This window comes from Pogoniulus pusillus, chromosome 6, assembly GCF_015220805.1.
Source record: "Pogoniulus pusillus isolate bPogPus1 chromosome 6, bPogPus1.pri, whole genome shotgun sequence".
Taxonomy (NCBI): domain Eukaryota; kingdom Metazoa; phylum Chordata; class Aves; order Piciformes; family Lybiidae; genus Pogoniulus; species Pogoniulus pusillus.
Genome location: NC_087269.1, coordinates 42,560,608 through 42,575,598, shown reverse-complemented (window position 1 = coordinate 42,575,598; position 14,991 = coordinate 42,560,608). Strand labels below are relative to the sequence as shown.

The 14,991-nt window shown below is 42.3% G+C and overlaps 1 long non-coding RNA gene across 2 annotated transcripts in view; it reads left to right on the top strand.

Moving 5' to 3' along the window:
- Positions 1-1,871: 1,871 nt before the first annotated feature.
- LOC135176346 (uncharacterized) overlaps positions 1,872-14,991 on the top strand; it is a 236,557-nt gene continuing 223,437 nt past the window's right edge. For both annotated transcript variants that reach the window (XR_010302612.1, XR_010302611.1), the window contains exon 1: positions 1,872-1,964. This is a non-coding gene — a long non-coding RNA (uncharacterized LOC135176346). The remainder of the gene's footprint in view (positions 1,965-14,991) is intronic.

Here is a 14,991-nt window from a genome sequence, read left to right as displayed (position 1 = left end):
AATATCCACGTAACCACATAACCTGAACACACTGAAGATGGGGGAGAAAGGTGTCTGTTTTCAACTGTGCTTGTTTTTCCACAGGCAAAAGCAGAAATAAAAACAGAGGGAAAATAATCACAGTGCCTATGACAAAGGTTGTGTTTCAAGGAGTGTGCCATGTGCACCACAATTGTTTTACTGCAAAAGGAGGCTGCCTTTGGATTGAGTGTGGTTGAAAGCAAACAACCTTGGCAAAGCTGTCAGGCAGCATCCTAGGAAATGTTTTGGTTCAGTATGTTTGGACTGCCCTTTTGTGGAGCTGTACATTCCTGTCCGTGGTTTTAAAGGGTGAAAAAAGAAAGAACTGATTTCAGAATCAATCTGTATTTTGACTGATTTTTATACTCTGAACACCCAGGTTGATTTACCATATGTGTAAGCAGAGTTGGAGAGTATATTTTTTTCTACTTAGTGTCACAAATGAGTTTTACTTTGTTAGTGAATTCAGTGGGTTTTTTCTCCTGATGAAGTTGTGTGCTTGAGTGGTCGCCAGCCATCTCTCTCGTAAAGCAGAGGTTTCGTTTGATAGCAAAGCTGCAGGGAGTCAAGGCTAAGCCATCTGAAGACAAAAGCTTTTGTCATTCCACTGCGTTGGTGGGAGGATCAGCTGAGGTTAGCTGGAGTTCGATACAACAAGGCTCAGGGGTCTCTGACATCTCATTACATGCAGAGTCACCTGCCTGGAAAAGCCAAGTCTTCTGCTGCTAAAGTCAATCCTTCCCATCTTGCCTGGAAGATTCTTGATTTTAGGCTAAATGAACTAGGTAGAAAGGCTGAAATGTCAAAAATCACACAAGCACAGGGTGGATGAATCAAAAAGAGAGGCAGAGGTAGCAATATTTTTAATCTGGAATCCCAGAAAAGAGAAGCATAACTTTGCAAAATTACTTTGCACCTAAAAACACAGTGACACAAATCTAGGCATCTCAGCACTGGCCATGGGAACAAGGTGGTAGCTCAGCGTCACCCACTCATGTCCATTCCAGGGCACCATGCTCTGGTGGCTCCCTAGCCAGGGCAGCCACAGGGAACAAAAGGGCCACTCATCCTCACAGCCCCCAATACCTGGTGTTGGATGTCCCTTCCCTTCACATGCCCAGGTTTATGTTTTCATGCACAACAGCTTGTGCTGAATGCCCCATGGCAAGCTTTTTCATCATCCAAACTCCAAAGAGACTTTCTGCTTGAGTGCCTCCAAAAATGCCTTTCTAGCTGATGCCAGATAACCCCCAGGCAAAAGCCCAAGTTGCTGCTGCTGTCTACCTAAACTGGCTCTGTTCGCAGTGGACTGAGCACCCTAAATCTCAGCTGAGATCCAGCCCCCTTGCAGGCAAGGGAAATGGGGTGTAGGGCTAGGGCCCAGGAGGGCAATACATGCTCTCCCCATGGCACTCCTAGCCACTGCCCTGCAGTTCCCAGCTTTCCTGGCTGGCACTTGGGCTTTTTCTTTTTTGCTTGAAGCTCAGCACAGCTCTCTGAGCCTGTCACTTGGCTTCTGCTAATGCCCCATTTTAGCTTGCAATCTGCCTTACTTCAGTAGCATTAGTCCGAGTGCTTCTGAACACACCTGTGCTGCAACATAGCAGAAAGCCGTTTTGTTTGCAAAGCTCTTGCAACCTCAGGCACAGGCACTCCGAGAAGTTTGGTGCTAAAACCTGCTGCTGCAACGTGACTTTCTGTTTTGACCAGGTGCCAGGGCGGGTTTGAGTTGGAGCATAATTGCTCACGCCCATAGGGACCCCACAGCCGTCTATTAGCTGCAGCTGCTCACCTTGTTTGCAGGCACAGGTGATCCCACTCAGCATGCCCTTTGTCTCCTCACCAGCGGCCATATATTCAGTTTCTCCGCCGTCAGCGTCTGCACAAGAAGGGTCCTGCTCTGCTGAGAGACAGCAACTCTGGAAGCACAACTCTGGCAGGAGGTTTGTTTCTGAAATGTACTGTTTATATCGTATGTGGAGATGATTTGGTGGTGGTTGTGGGTTTCTAAGTTGGGGGTTTTTTTGTCCTTTGCCCTCGAGTTTATGTTGGATATTTCCTGTGTTTGTTCTATGCCGTAGCAGCTGCGTTTAGCAGAGTCTTTAAGCTTTCACTCTCTTTAGAGTTATGGTTGATTGTGTTAAAAATGTACCTGCTTCTTTGCTCTCCTTTTCACCCATGGGTAAATGGCAAGTTTCTTGCCTGCTACTTTCCAGGGGAAAACCCACCAGCCTCTAAAGTTTGTTTGGGGTATGGTTTATGCCACAGCAGGCACTCCATGCTGTCTAACCATCCAAGAAAACAGTTTGCCTGCTGAGGACTTTCAAGGCTGCAACTTAAAACATAATAAATCGGAATGCACTGAGAGTAGCTCATAAAATTCCCATTAAGAGTCATGTCTGATACTTGCTTAAAATTTCATGTGCTTCCAGGTTGTCATTTATCAATGTTAAAGACACATTAATTATGACTGCTTTCTGAAGCAAGGCTGCAGCGTGTGTTACATAGCTTCAGAAATTTCCAGTGACAACCTGTGTCCTAATAATTCAAACTCCTTTGCTTAGGCACTCATCTGCACAACAAAAACTTTGCTTAAATCACTTAAATGCTTCTAATTTGTACTCTGCACGGATCAATAGCAAGCTGTTAAAAATGCAAACAGGTACTTCTCAAGCTATATTTACAGTTATATGTTCTGCTAATGGTAAATGTTGTGGTTACTTACTAGCAAAATGCTTCTAGGGTTGTCACTGCTACTATGCAGAATAAGAATATATTTTATTGTAAGCATCTTTTTTATCCAGGGCTTGGTAAGCACATGCAGATCACATTAAACTGATTACTTACTTGCAAAATGTCTCCACTGCAGCACAGCTGAAGAATCAAAGCTAATCATGGTTCCCTTTTGCTTCAGCCTGGAACTAGTCAACTAATTGCTTGAGTTAGAACAGGTGAATGATGTACATTGGCTGGGCTACCTCAATAGTGATGTTTTCCAGCAGAATGGATTTCTTTATAAGGAATCTAAGTGGCTAGAGGAGGGGAAAGCACTATAATTGCTAAAAAGAAGTTGCTCAGTTTGAGAGATTTACTTAATTATGTCTCATACTTTTTTTCCTGGAGTCAGGTCAGAGAAAGTTACAGGGAGTTAATTTTAGAGGCTAACATTGGGCAAAACTTTTCAAAACTAGCTTCCTGTAGCCTGGTAGATGACAGTACTGATTCTACAGTCAGACTGGGTAATTCAGGCATACACATGCCTGTCTTGCTCTGCATGATATCCTCAGCAGTCTTTCCCCACTATTTCTCTCCTTCTTCGAAGATGTTCCAGTGCAGTAGGTTTGGCATGATGTGAATAAAGGGAATGAAGTTTCTCTCCAACAGTTAATAGATATCTCTCCAGTATGTCCTGGTTTCTTTTTGGAGTCTTATATAAAAGTCTTTATTTGCCCTTCTCAGAGTTTCTCCTATGTAGTATCTCATTCTCTGGTTGTTTCTTTGCTGCCATGCTTGACAGTTTGCTGCCATGCTTCTAAATATAGTGCTGCTATTCTGGGCTGTGGTTTATACCAGGAATAACAGATATAAGAGATACTCAGGGCTTTCTTTTAAAAATAAATAAGTGAAACAAACAAAAAACCTCCAAAACTAACAATGACCAAAAAAAAAAAAAAACCAAACAAAAAAAAACCCTACATAGACAAAGAAGAAAAAAAATAAAAAATAAGTGGTTCTGGTTTTGACCAAGTCCCCACAAAGAAAATGCAGCTCATAAGGCTAGTCCTGACAGTCAGAAAGCTGCACTAAATGGTGGTGGGTGGAGGGACCTTCCTGAGGGATGCTGCAGTTTGGGGTCTCACTTGCTGAGATCACTTGTGAAATCATTTCTGAGCCAAAGATGTTCCAAGAGCTGATGATATAGCAGTAATTTGTTTATGGGGAACTGCAGTTTATGGATGTTGGTTATCCTCGTTACAGCCAGCAGTATAAGGCACGTGTGGGGCCGGTCTAGTGCACCACACGTGGAGATGAGTGGCAACAAATGGATGCAGGTGTTTAACAAGCCCTGCAGCTAGCAGGGGAATTGAGAGGAGATCTTGCCTTTCTTTCTGAACTGTGCTTGACTTGTTAGCTTTCCAGAGTGCTTCAGAGGTTCAAGTACCTTTTAGTTGCTACTATTTGTTAACAGTCTGTATTTCACCACTGTATGCAACAGTTTCTTGACCCAGCCTCTGGAATATGGCTTGCTCTGGAAGCTTGCTTTGTTTGAACTTGACAGTGTTTCTAGATGTATTGGTGATAACTTTTACTGTAAACATCTACCAACAAGACAGAGATGTATCAACCTTTTACTCTTGTTATATGAACCAACATGGATTAAAATCTCTAGCATACAGCTTTTGCTGTCTGTGAATTAAGTGGATGGATCTTTCTGAGAAAGCTCTCAGTAATTATATTCATGCACTATACTATTAATTCCTTTCCTCAAGAAGTTACTGGTTTTATGTGGCTACACTAGCCTAAAGTAATTACTGACCCAGTATTACTGGGGGCACTTGGGTTTAGTAGTCTTCTGCTGAAATTTACCTCTTCTTCTAATGTCTTACAAATACTGGGAAGGAATAACAGTTCATAGAAGGAATTTTCAGAAGCATTGTCAAAGCAGTAACTGAGGATAACATACTACTACATAGATAATTGCACTGGAGTAATCTCATGCCTGTTTGAGAAGAGGAAGGAAGTGTTTGCTATTGCTATGTGTAGATGCTGGCAATCATAAATTGATTGCCTAGAGTAAAAAATCCATAGTGCCAAAGGCTGAATTTCTCTTGTTTGTATAATTAGAATTGTAAAATGTTGGGTATCTGTTCTGTGCAAGAAGTGATGTTAGTGACGTGCCCAGCAGTTGCATATACCTTATTTCTCAGGTGGGTGAAGCTCAATCTTATGCCATAGATGATAAGGTAAATGGGAAGAATTGAAGATGGATTTGTCACCTGAGAGCAAAACTTCCTACCTGAGTTTCATGAAAGTATGCATGAAGCCAGATAGGAATGATTTTCATTATTTATGGATTAAATATCACTTTAATCAAGAAGATGTCTTAAGTAGCCAGTTTAATCATTGTCATCAACTTCATCAGGGTGATTGAAACCATCATTACTTTAGCACCTGATTAGCAACAGCTGGATGTGGTCTTTCAACTAATGCTAGAGCTGCTCATTAGAAGGGTGTCAGATGTCTGTAGCAGTGTCTCTTCATGATCTACCCTGGTACTTTACCTCTATTTTTGCTATAGAGTGTGTGGGTTTTTCCTTAGATTAAACTTCTTTTAGTGTAATAAAAATTAATTACTGTTTTGTATTACAAACACTCAAGGACTTATGTGTAATACTTGTTGATAAAAGCAGAGAGTGCAGAAGACTGTTTGCTTTTAGCCTTTATAACCAGGGCCAAACAAACAATTACTATAGAAAAGAACTAAAAAAGAGGACTGGATGTTTTTGAGGAAATCAAATTAACTAAAAGCATCTAAAAGCAAAATCATGAAGCAATGTGTGCTGGGGTGTACAGGTGACTTATTTGTGGTCTGACGGTAAAACAATTTTGGCCAAGTCCAACCCAGTGTTAGTCTGTGGAAGTTAAGGTATGAGGTTCCCTATCTGGAATAAGAATATAAATTGGAAAATGTGACTATTGTGCAATACATCCTTGGGATATTTGAGCAGATAAGATAAGAAATATTTGCTGTTAATTTAGAACATGCCAAGTGAAATGCAAGCATCAGCAAAGACAAAGTTTCAGGAGTACAACATTTAGTTTGAGAAGCAATTAAAATAACCATAAACTATATAGCACATTACTTGTACAGGTGATAAATCCAGCTGGCCAGAGACCTTTGAGAGCAGGGCTTTGTGATGAACTGAAGAGAAATTATGCCTGCTTAAGAAAGGAGACTTTCAGGTTTTGGGATTCTTTTTTTTTGGTGGTTGTTTTGTTGTGTTTTTCAGTTGTTTTTGTTTTTCCCCCTTTAATATAAAATGGTAATATTTTGGTTAATTTCACAGTGCTTGCAATTGGGAATTTGATCAAAGACAGAGGCACTAGAATTCCTATGTGTTATCTCAAATTAGCCAAATAATGCACATTTTGCTTTGGATTCCTGTAAGAGTTAGCAGTTGGGCTGGGCAGATGGTTACAGAGCCTGAATAAAAATTCTTATACCTCCTAGCACAGAGGAGAATCACGTAGATCTCAGCTGAGTGTGAGAGACTTGATTTGTAATCCAAGTGTGATGATTTATGGTATGAACTAGTGATACATCTCATCTCTAGGAGGGATAGGAAGCCAAGGCTGCCGTTGTTGTTTTGTAGTAACTGCTGTGAGAATGACAGTCGCTCCCAGCAGCAGCCCTCCTGAAGAAGCAACAAATACAAGTAATGAGGATGACCCTTAGCAATTCACAGAACTGCAGAGAGACACAACTTCAATTTAGTTTCAAAATGTATGGAAAAACATGAATTTGAAACTAAAGACAGACTTTTAATTAGCTGTGTTTTGCAAACTGAGCTTAATGTCAGGCTGGACTGAAAAGGAAGTGATGTGGAAAGGCGAATTTAATGAATGTGGGGAAAGCAAGGATCAAGGAGTTAGAAGAGTTCTTGGACAGACAAAGCAAGAATGTCTGCCTTTTCTTGTATTGAAAATTACATTGATGTCATCTTCATATGTGGGAGACTACCTGAGACCAACTGGCATGTATTGATTAACAGCCATAATCTCTTCTTATTTTGGGACAGGGCCACCTGTTCAGCTTTTTACAATAGGGCATTTCTCCAGCTGTTATGGCTTCTTTCCAGTAGCAAATCTTAGAGCACTTCTCTGTCCCTCTGTTTCACTGAGTGCTGGGGTGTTGTACATTTTGGCTGCGGAGGTTGTTATCAGTGGGGCGTTTCTCAGAGTGTTGGATTCTCCAGATCCACAACTGATAAAACACTTTGTTGGACTGAGTAGAATTCCTCCAAAGCAGTCTTCTCTGCCATCATGAGGTACATGAAGATATTTATGAGTTTGAACTTGATGGGGGGGGGGGGGGGGGGGGGGGGGGGCTTCATCGGGTTTCCTACACTGGCATAGGTATCCTTCTTTGGCATGTGCTGTCATGCCGTCTCTGCCCTCCTGAATGAGCAGGGCTGGGCGAAGGTGGTGCTGCTCTGTTACTCCTTATTAGTGACAGTCTTCCTCTTGCTTACCTTGGTTTCTTGCCCTGAAGGTGGGCTTTAACTGGTACACACTCACATAGTCCTGCCTCTGGGGTGTTGCTCTCTGTGTTGCCTAGAAGAAGCATTTGGTACAATGAACAGGCTTTTTATGGTAGTACCATTTTTTGGGAGCATTTTGGGGTATTTGTGTGCTTGGCAATTGCTAAAGCAGCAGCACCTGTGACTTTCTACAGAGAGAGTAAATGTATTACAGACTCAGTGTGCTGGGAAGCAGCAGCCAGGCTTGGCAAGCTCCAGTGGCTGGCTATGCTGAGGCTGTGGCTGCTCCAGTATCATAACATGAGGAGTGCACTCCCGTGCAAGAGGACAACTGAACCTTTTAAATGTAGTGAATAACCATGGCAGCACACACAAGAGTGCCAAAACCAGCAACGAAACACATCTGATGATTGCTGGTGGCTTGTCAGCAGTAAATAACCCCATATGTGAGCTGACAGCAGCTCCCAGCTCTGGTGTCGAGAGCTCTGCTGCCAGTTCTGCTTGTCCCTCTTTGCCCAAGAGCTGCATATGAGGCTTGTACTAGACCACATGGATGGGAATCAACATCTGCTAAAACAGTGATAAGGAGAGTGTTTACCACAAGGCAAGGTAGCTTTCAGCTCTTAATTATCTTCCAGTTAATATTATGGCAGTGCATTTACCAAACTGGTGGTCATGGGCAGCACTGAAGATGACAAGTAAAGGGCATCTCAGCCAGATTGCTGAAGTATGGAATGCAGCTTTCTGAGCAACAGGGGAGTGTGGTTATACTGTTATGTGTGTACCTGAAGAAAGATCAATTGTTGCTGTAGTGAAAAAATATATTTAACTTCTATATTGCTACCTTTTTTGTATTTTTTCCAGCACAGTTCCTTTTAGAGTTCTTTATTACTGCTGTCTGGTTTAGTTGATCTCATTGTGTGGTCAAGATGAGCAGATGGTGGGGGACATGCTTTTCCCTAGCATGTTCTAAGTGACATCAGCCCAGTGAGTTTAAGCATCAGTGCAAATAGCTGAAGGTAGAATCATAAACAATGGCTGTATCTAACACAAACGGTGTGTCTCAGCCTGCTAATGGAGCAGGCATCTATTAACATCCCACCAACATGGCAGGATGCCAGAAAATTCACACAAGTGCTCTCTCATTGACCTGCTTAAAGAATAGGAGTAGTTACTTTCCCATAGTAGGTTACTATGTGAAAAGAGATGGTGCCTTTGTACCAGTAGTATGTTTGTGAAAGATGTTAAAATGACTGAATTGTTCCAGAGAAAATCTACTGTTAGAGGTTGTTTTTAACAATCCTGTCAGGGGGGCTAATTACAAATCCCAGAGGCATGGAAACAACATTATGCAAAATTTAATTAGTAGTCTGATTAAAATAAGGCCAATCAAAAGGCTTAAAAACGAGGGGGAGGAGGTGGTGGTCATATCTAGCATCACTCATACTAAGCATCTCCATCTTCGATGTATAAATAACTTAAACTGTCCTTTTTTGAAGTTGTCTTGTTCTGGAGCTGCCTTTCTCTCACAACACCCCCTAAGGAAGGCTTTGACCAGTGTCTCCACCAGCTTTGGCAATGAAAAGTGAGTGTTGAGCACAGTGTTTTGCCATTAATTCAGCCTCAGTGTTGCAGTGATTTCAAGTAGCCCATATTTACTCTGCTTTATCACAAAAGTTTCTATTGTAATTGAGACCAACTCTCCAGTGCTTACCTATCTGTGAGGTCTGCTGTTTTGTCAGGGATGGAAGTTGGACTAGTTTGACAAACCTATGTTTGTTGTTAGTACTGGCAGACCCTTGGAAACTTAATTCACTTAAGTGCAGAAATACCTTGGTTTTCCAGCAATAATTTCTTCCTTCTGGTATCTTTTCTTAAGAGACTTACTGGCTAGCCCAGATCTTTCTTCCTCCTGCTCTCACTTTTTTCTTGGGGTACTGTCTGAACTCTTCCAGTACTTCCAGATGATGTGCAAACTCTTAAAGGTAACCATTTAACAGTTTGGATAGAAACTGGCTGATGCAATGTCATCTAAGAAACATTCCATAAAGGTCAAGGAAAGCATTTGCAAAGGCAGGAGTGAAGAATCTGATGGGCCCAAAGAGTGGCAGGTCATGACCTAAAACAGAAATCTGTGGCACAAAGTAGGGAAATGCAGCAGATGAAACAGACCCTGCTTGCCTTGCAGGAGGTTACCCTTCTAAGTGCTAATAAACCACATACCTTTGCTTTATTTACAGATAAAAGGAAATAAAGTAGTTCTGGCAGGTGTGAGGGATCTAATACATGTCAGCACTGATAATTCTTCCCCATCTCCTCACTGTGCCTTGGGAAGCTCATCCTGACAGGGTGGACACTTCTGCTTGATTTGCACTAGGCTTTGAGGCTTGTATACCCTGTGGTGTAACCACACACAAACGCTGTTAGCAGCTAGTAGCACACAGCTTGGTCTTTTGAAGGGAACAGTGTCAAGTATGGGTTTTATGGACTTGAAAGAACAGCTGTACCAAACCACAGTGGCATTCAATGTTCATTTTAAAAGCACATTTCTATGGATACCCCATAAAAGTTATTCCAAGTTAAAATCTCTGGAATTCATATTTTAATATCCCATGTGGAAGTACTAGTTCAGAAATGAACTAGTGACTACTATTATTGAGCTAGCTATTAATGTGACTACTATTCTTGAGCTAGCTAATTAGACATTTTAAATGTTTGTGTTAATGACTAGACACAACTGCACTATGACAAAATGAAGTTTCAAGTACATTCTTCTGTCTCAGGATATCTAATGTGTGGTACACACTAAAAGGCTCTGTATACAATATGTGCCTTCCTATGGAGACTGGTATGTGCATGCAAGTTCCACCTTGGACTACAGGGGGTAGGGGGTCTCTGGAGGAAGGTTGATGAAGCTGCTGAAACTGCTGGAGATCTACAGCTTCAGTTTCCACAGCCAAAGGACCTCCTGCCCCCACCATGCCTCTTAGGATGCTCTCCTGGCAGTGGATCTCACTTTATACCCACCAGGAAAATTACATGAGAGAATCCTGAGGAGCAGATAAAGTAACATGACTTGAGGAATGAGGGGAGGGGGAAGGGAGAGGATGAGACAAAGAAATTAAAAACTGAGGGCCATGAACAGGAGAAGTTTATACACAGAAAATGCAGATTATCTCAGCAGTATGGCAGGTGGCAGCCACTATTTTCCCCATGGGAATTGGCAGGAAAGAGTGGCATTTGGAGCAGTTGTAATGTTTTGTTCTTAATTGAATCTCATTGTATTTCGTTCCACTTTTCAGTTTTGCTGGGTTTATGGGTGATTTGAAATTTCAGCTTGGAATTCATGCTCAAGTCGCTATTTGTACTGTTTACTTTCTATGATTTGTTAATGCAAATTTAACTCAGGGTGTCATGGGTTACACAGCCTGCTCTCACAACCTCCCCCTTTCTCCCTACACGGACAGGAAGGCAAATAACAGATAAACTCTCTGGGTCAAGAGAAAGTTTTACTGGAAAAGATACAATACACAATGACCTTAAGCCTATTTGCAGGAAAGCACAACAAAAGACAGAAGCAGCAGCCAGCAACCTGGCCCAAACCCACAGCATGCCCAGTGGAAAACACTGACCCCCTACAAAACCCAGGAAACTAGAAACAACAACCACAACAGGAAACCTCCCATGCTGCAACCTCAACTTCATCCTAGAACTTTCATAATCATAGAATGATAGAATCATAGCATAGAATCAACCAGGTTGGAAGAGACCTCCAAGACCATCCAGTCCAACCTAGCACCCAGCCCTAGACAGTCAACCAGACCATGGCACTAAGTGCCTCATCCAGTCTTTTCCTGAACACCTCCAGGGATGGTGACTCCACCACCTCCCTGGGCAGCCCATTCCAATGCCAATCACTCTCTCTGCCAACAACTTCCTCCTAACATCCAGCCTGTGCTTTCCCTGGCACAGCTTGAGACTGTGTCCTCTTGTTCCATTGCTGGTTGCCTGGCAGAAGAGACCAGTGCCCACCTGGCTACAGCCTCCCTTCAGGTAGTTGTAGCAATGAGATCACCCCTGAGCCTTCTCTGGTCCAGGCTATCTCTTTCTAAACTCGCAGCAAGGCCAGCTCATTCTCCTTTCCTCCCCCTCCTGCCCTGTGTGGAGCAGGAGCCACTTTACTGTGACAAACATGTAAGCAATAGGCCTGTTCTGGGGGCTCCAGAGGCTTTATGGATGGCAGTGGCACTGGAGGGGGAGGATTGAAGTACTGGGGGTTAGAGATTTAGTTTTGGGGTGGGGGAAATTCAAGGGGATTCACCAGTGACTGTTGTGTCTGCTTCTGTAATTGCTGTTCTGAATCTCTCCAAATATAATTCCTTGTTCTTTCTCCAGTCTGAGAGCTTCATTTCTGTCAGCTCTCTTTAAGAAACCATGACAAGACTCAAGGGTTTTAGGGAGTTAAAGAAAAACAAGAACAGGGAGCCACTTGCCCTGACAGTTATCTTTAAGTATTCTTGTGGGACATGAATTAAAACACTGCTCTCTGTGAGTATTAATGAAGCTTGCCTTTGAAGCACTCTGAATATGACTACCATACTCCCCTCTCCACTTCCAATCTGATCTGAAGTGACTCTGGTTTGTGGGAAATGCAGAATCCTCCCATCCACAGCAGTCAGGAGAACCCAAGTGCACAACAGAAGCCAAGCTCCAAATGTTTGCATACATTTAGAGAGGCACTTAGGGTAAAATATATGAGAGAAGTGAATAGCTTAATAAAAGCTCTGTATTTTTTGTCCCCTTGTAGTAAATGTGTTTAGTATTGGGTTCATTTTCACATCTAAAGAAATTGCTGTCAGATGCAATTATCGGGGAAGACTACAACTGTGAAGGTATCAAAGCTGTCTGCAGAAATCTGGCTTCAGAACACTTGTAGATGGAATATGTTGGTTGAAATTCTTTACATGTCATTTAATGTTCCTTTTCTTTGTGAACCTTCCAACTGTGGTTCATGCTGGCGGTTTAAAGTCAAGAATGCTCCGGCGGTCTGTGGTTTGTGTTTGTTGTTTTGTTGCTTGGTTTTGGTTTGGATTTTGGTTTGTTTGGGTTTTTTAATGGTTCTGGCAGTTGTATTGTATTAATTTATTTTGGGTTTTTTTTTCTCTGTCTCTGGTTGGACACTGGAATGGGCTGCCCGGGGAGGTGGTGGAGTCGCCGTCCCTGGGGCACTTCAAGGCAAGGTTGGACGTGGCACTTGGTGCCATGGTCTAGCCTTGAGCTCTGTGGTAGAGGGTTGGACTTGATGATCTGTGAGGTCTCTTCCAACCCTGATGATACTGTGATCTGTGATCTGGTTGAAAGGGAATGCTGGAAAGTGAAACCACAGAAATGAGAGAGTCTGTCATGCTGAAAACCTTTTAAACATAAATAATGTGCTTTATTGAGTAAGTAATTCTTTGATACTCTTGCTTTTCATATTTTTAACTCTTCTCACTCAAGACAGTGTTGCCTAAATAGAAGGAAGTTGTTTGTCTTGATATTGTTAAACTGAGAGAAGCATTAAATTTGCCTTAACAGACAATCAGATGTGAAAGCATCTCAAGAATGTTCTTAATGCAGTTAGAAAAGCCAAATGCATTTCTCCCGAGTGTCTGAGGACTAATTTCTTTTATATACAGATCAAGAACAGGATAGTATCAAGAAAAGGGCGGGGGGGAGTCTGCAAGCATCACCTTGCACAGGCATCAAATCCTGCTCTGTGAAATGCAAGCATGATTTGCTGAGGTTCAGGACTGCAGCAGGATGATTTGTTCTTCCACCAGGCAAAACTACCACCATGTATTTTACAGTGTGGATACAGTGATGCAAGTGAAAAGGATATGTGGCAGAGCAGGAGGCAGGACCTATTGCTTATAGTTCAAAATGTAAATCAGTCAAAGAATAAGTAGGAGAAAAGCCTTTTCTTTATGTATTTAATGTTTACCTGTAAGTCTGAGGACTAACTCTGTCTCATGCAGCAGTATGACTAATGTGTTTTTCCTGTATACAAGTGTGTGCTTATTGCCCACACACTGACCTTGATCACAGAAGAGGACTTCCATCTCCCAAGATATTTTTCCAAGTACAGATTGACTTTAGAAGCCTGTAGAGGATGTCAGGGCTGTTCAAACATCCCTATCAAATGGCACTCTGGGCTGCAACCGTGGAGCAGCTTTCTGCACAATCCCAAAGTGCAAGAGAGGATGTCACAAGAAAAACAAATTCACAAGGTAGAGTTTTCTGTTTCCTCACAGGCCCTTAGCATGGTAAATGTGATGAGCAGGACTGAGATCGCGGATAGAGCTGAGTTCAGGTCGTTCCATTTCTTAGGTAGTGCAACCACACACTTAGAGAGACCTCTCCTTATTTTTTAGGCTTTGAAAGGAAAGTGTTCTGGAAGCTGCATAAGCTGTGTGCAAAAGCTTGCATGTCTCATGAGAGGAACTGCTGTTTTTAGAGGATGAGAATTACAAGCCTCTAGTTACAGCAGTATAAACTGGCAAGGCTTGCACAGTGGGCTGTATTAAAATGTAGTTTGTGTTGGTTTGCTTTCAAGTTAACAACCTTGCAACAAACTGGGCTTTTACATCGATTAATTTAAAACTGCTAGAACTCCAGTGAAGCCTAGATAAGGAGATACTTGACCCTTGTGCCTCTAGGCAGTTAAGGAAACCCATCCTGGAAAGCTGAGCCAAGGCCAAGTATTAGTCCTTGCTAATCCCCTGCTACTGCTCCTGCAGGTAGCTTCTAAAGAGGATACAAAGGCTATTTAATTTCAGTGTCCTGTAACAACTTCGTAATGAACCGTGTGCCTCTGTGATTTACTGGTTTAGTTCTATTATGCTGGTCAGACTAAAAAGATAAGGGGAAAAAAAAAAGGGGGGGGGGGGGGGGGGTAGGGCACATTTCCCTCTAGTACTTAGCTCTTTTAAGGAAACAGGATAGAAGTGTCAGAAAAATAGCCAAGTAAACCTTGGCTGGCTTGAACCATAGTTGTGCAGGTAGGTGAACCCATGCAGCCATTAAATATCTTGACACTGCAATTGGCACAAAAAATAATTTCCTATTGTGTTTGAAATTCACATTACAAAGTGAAATAGTGGCATAAATAAGAGGGAACAGGCTTTGGAAAGGGTTTTATAGCATGGAAGCTGAACCCTTACTCTTTCAGGTTCTTCAGCTTATGGCGAGAGAGGGATGGCACTATGCTAGGTTTTAACAGGCTGTTGGTTTGGGTTTTTTTCCTGGAGATGGTCTGCCCTCACTCCATCAGTTTGTGGGTAAAACTAACAAGTGTACAGCCTGAGGTGATACGATTGCTGCTGAAAGGCTCAAGCCCTTCTGGGATGCAGCAGGATTTCTGAAGGCTGCTGTAACTGTTCTGCTGTGTATCAACAAGCTGTAAGCTGCGACTTTGTGATGAGATGTTTGTTCACAGTACGTGCAGCTGTAAGGGGAAAGATAACAATGGAATAAAGTGCAGCTTAGTTCATTAATCCTGGAGTTATTTTTAATTAAAAAACAAAAGAAAGGAAAAAAGTAGTTGACACAGACTGCAGGATTTACTAATCAAATGGCAATTCTTTCCCAAACTTCTCAGATTGTTTTCTGTCTAGCTGCCTCCTGCATATCCAGCTTGAATGGTCAGAAATAATGGCAAAACTCAGTG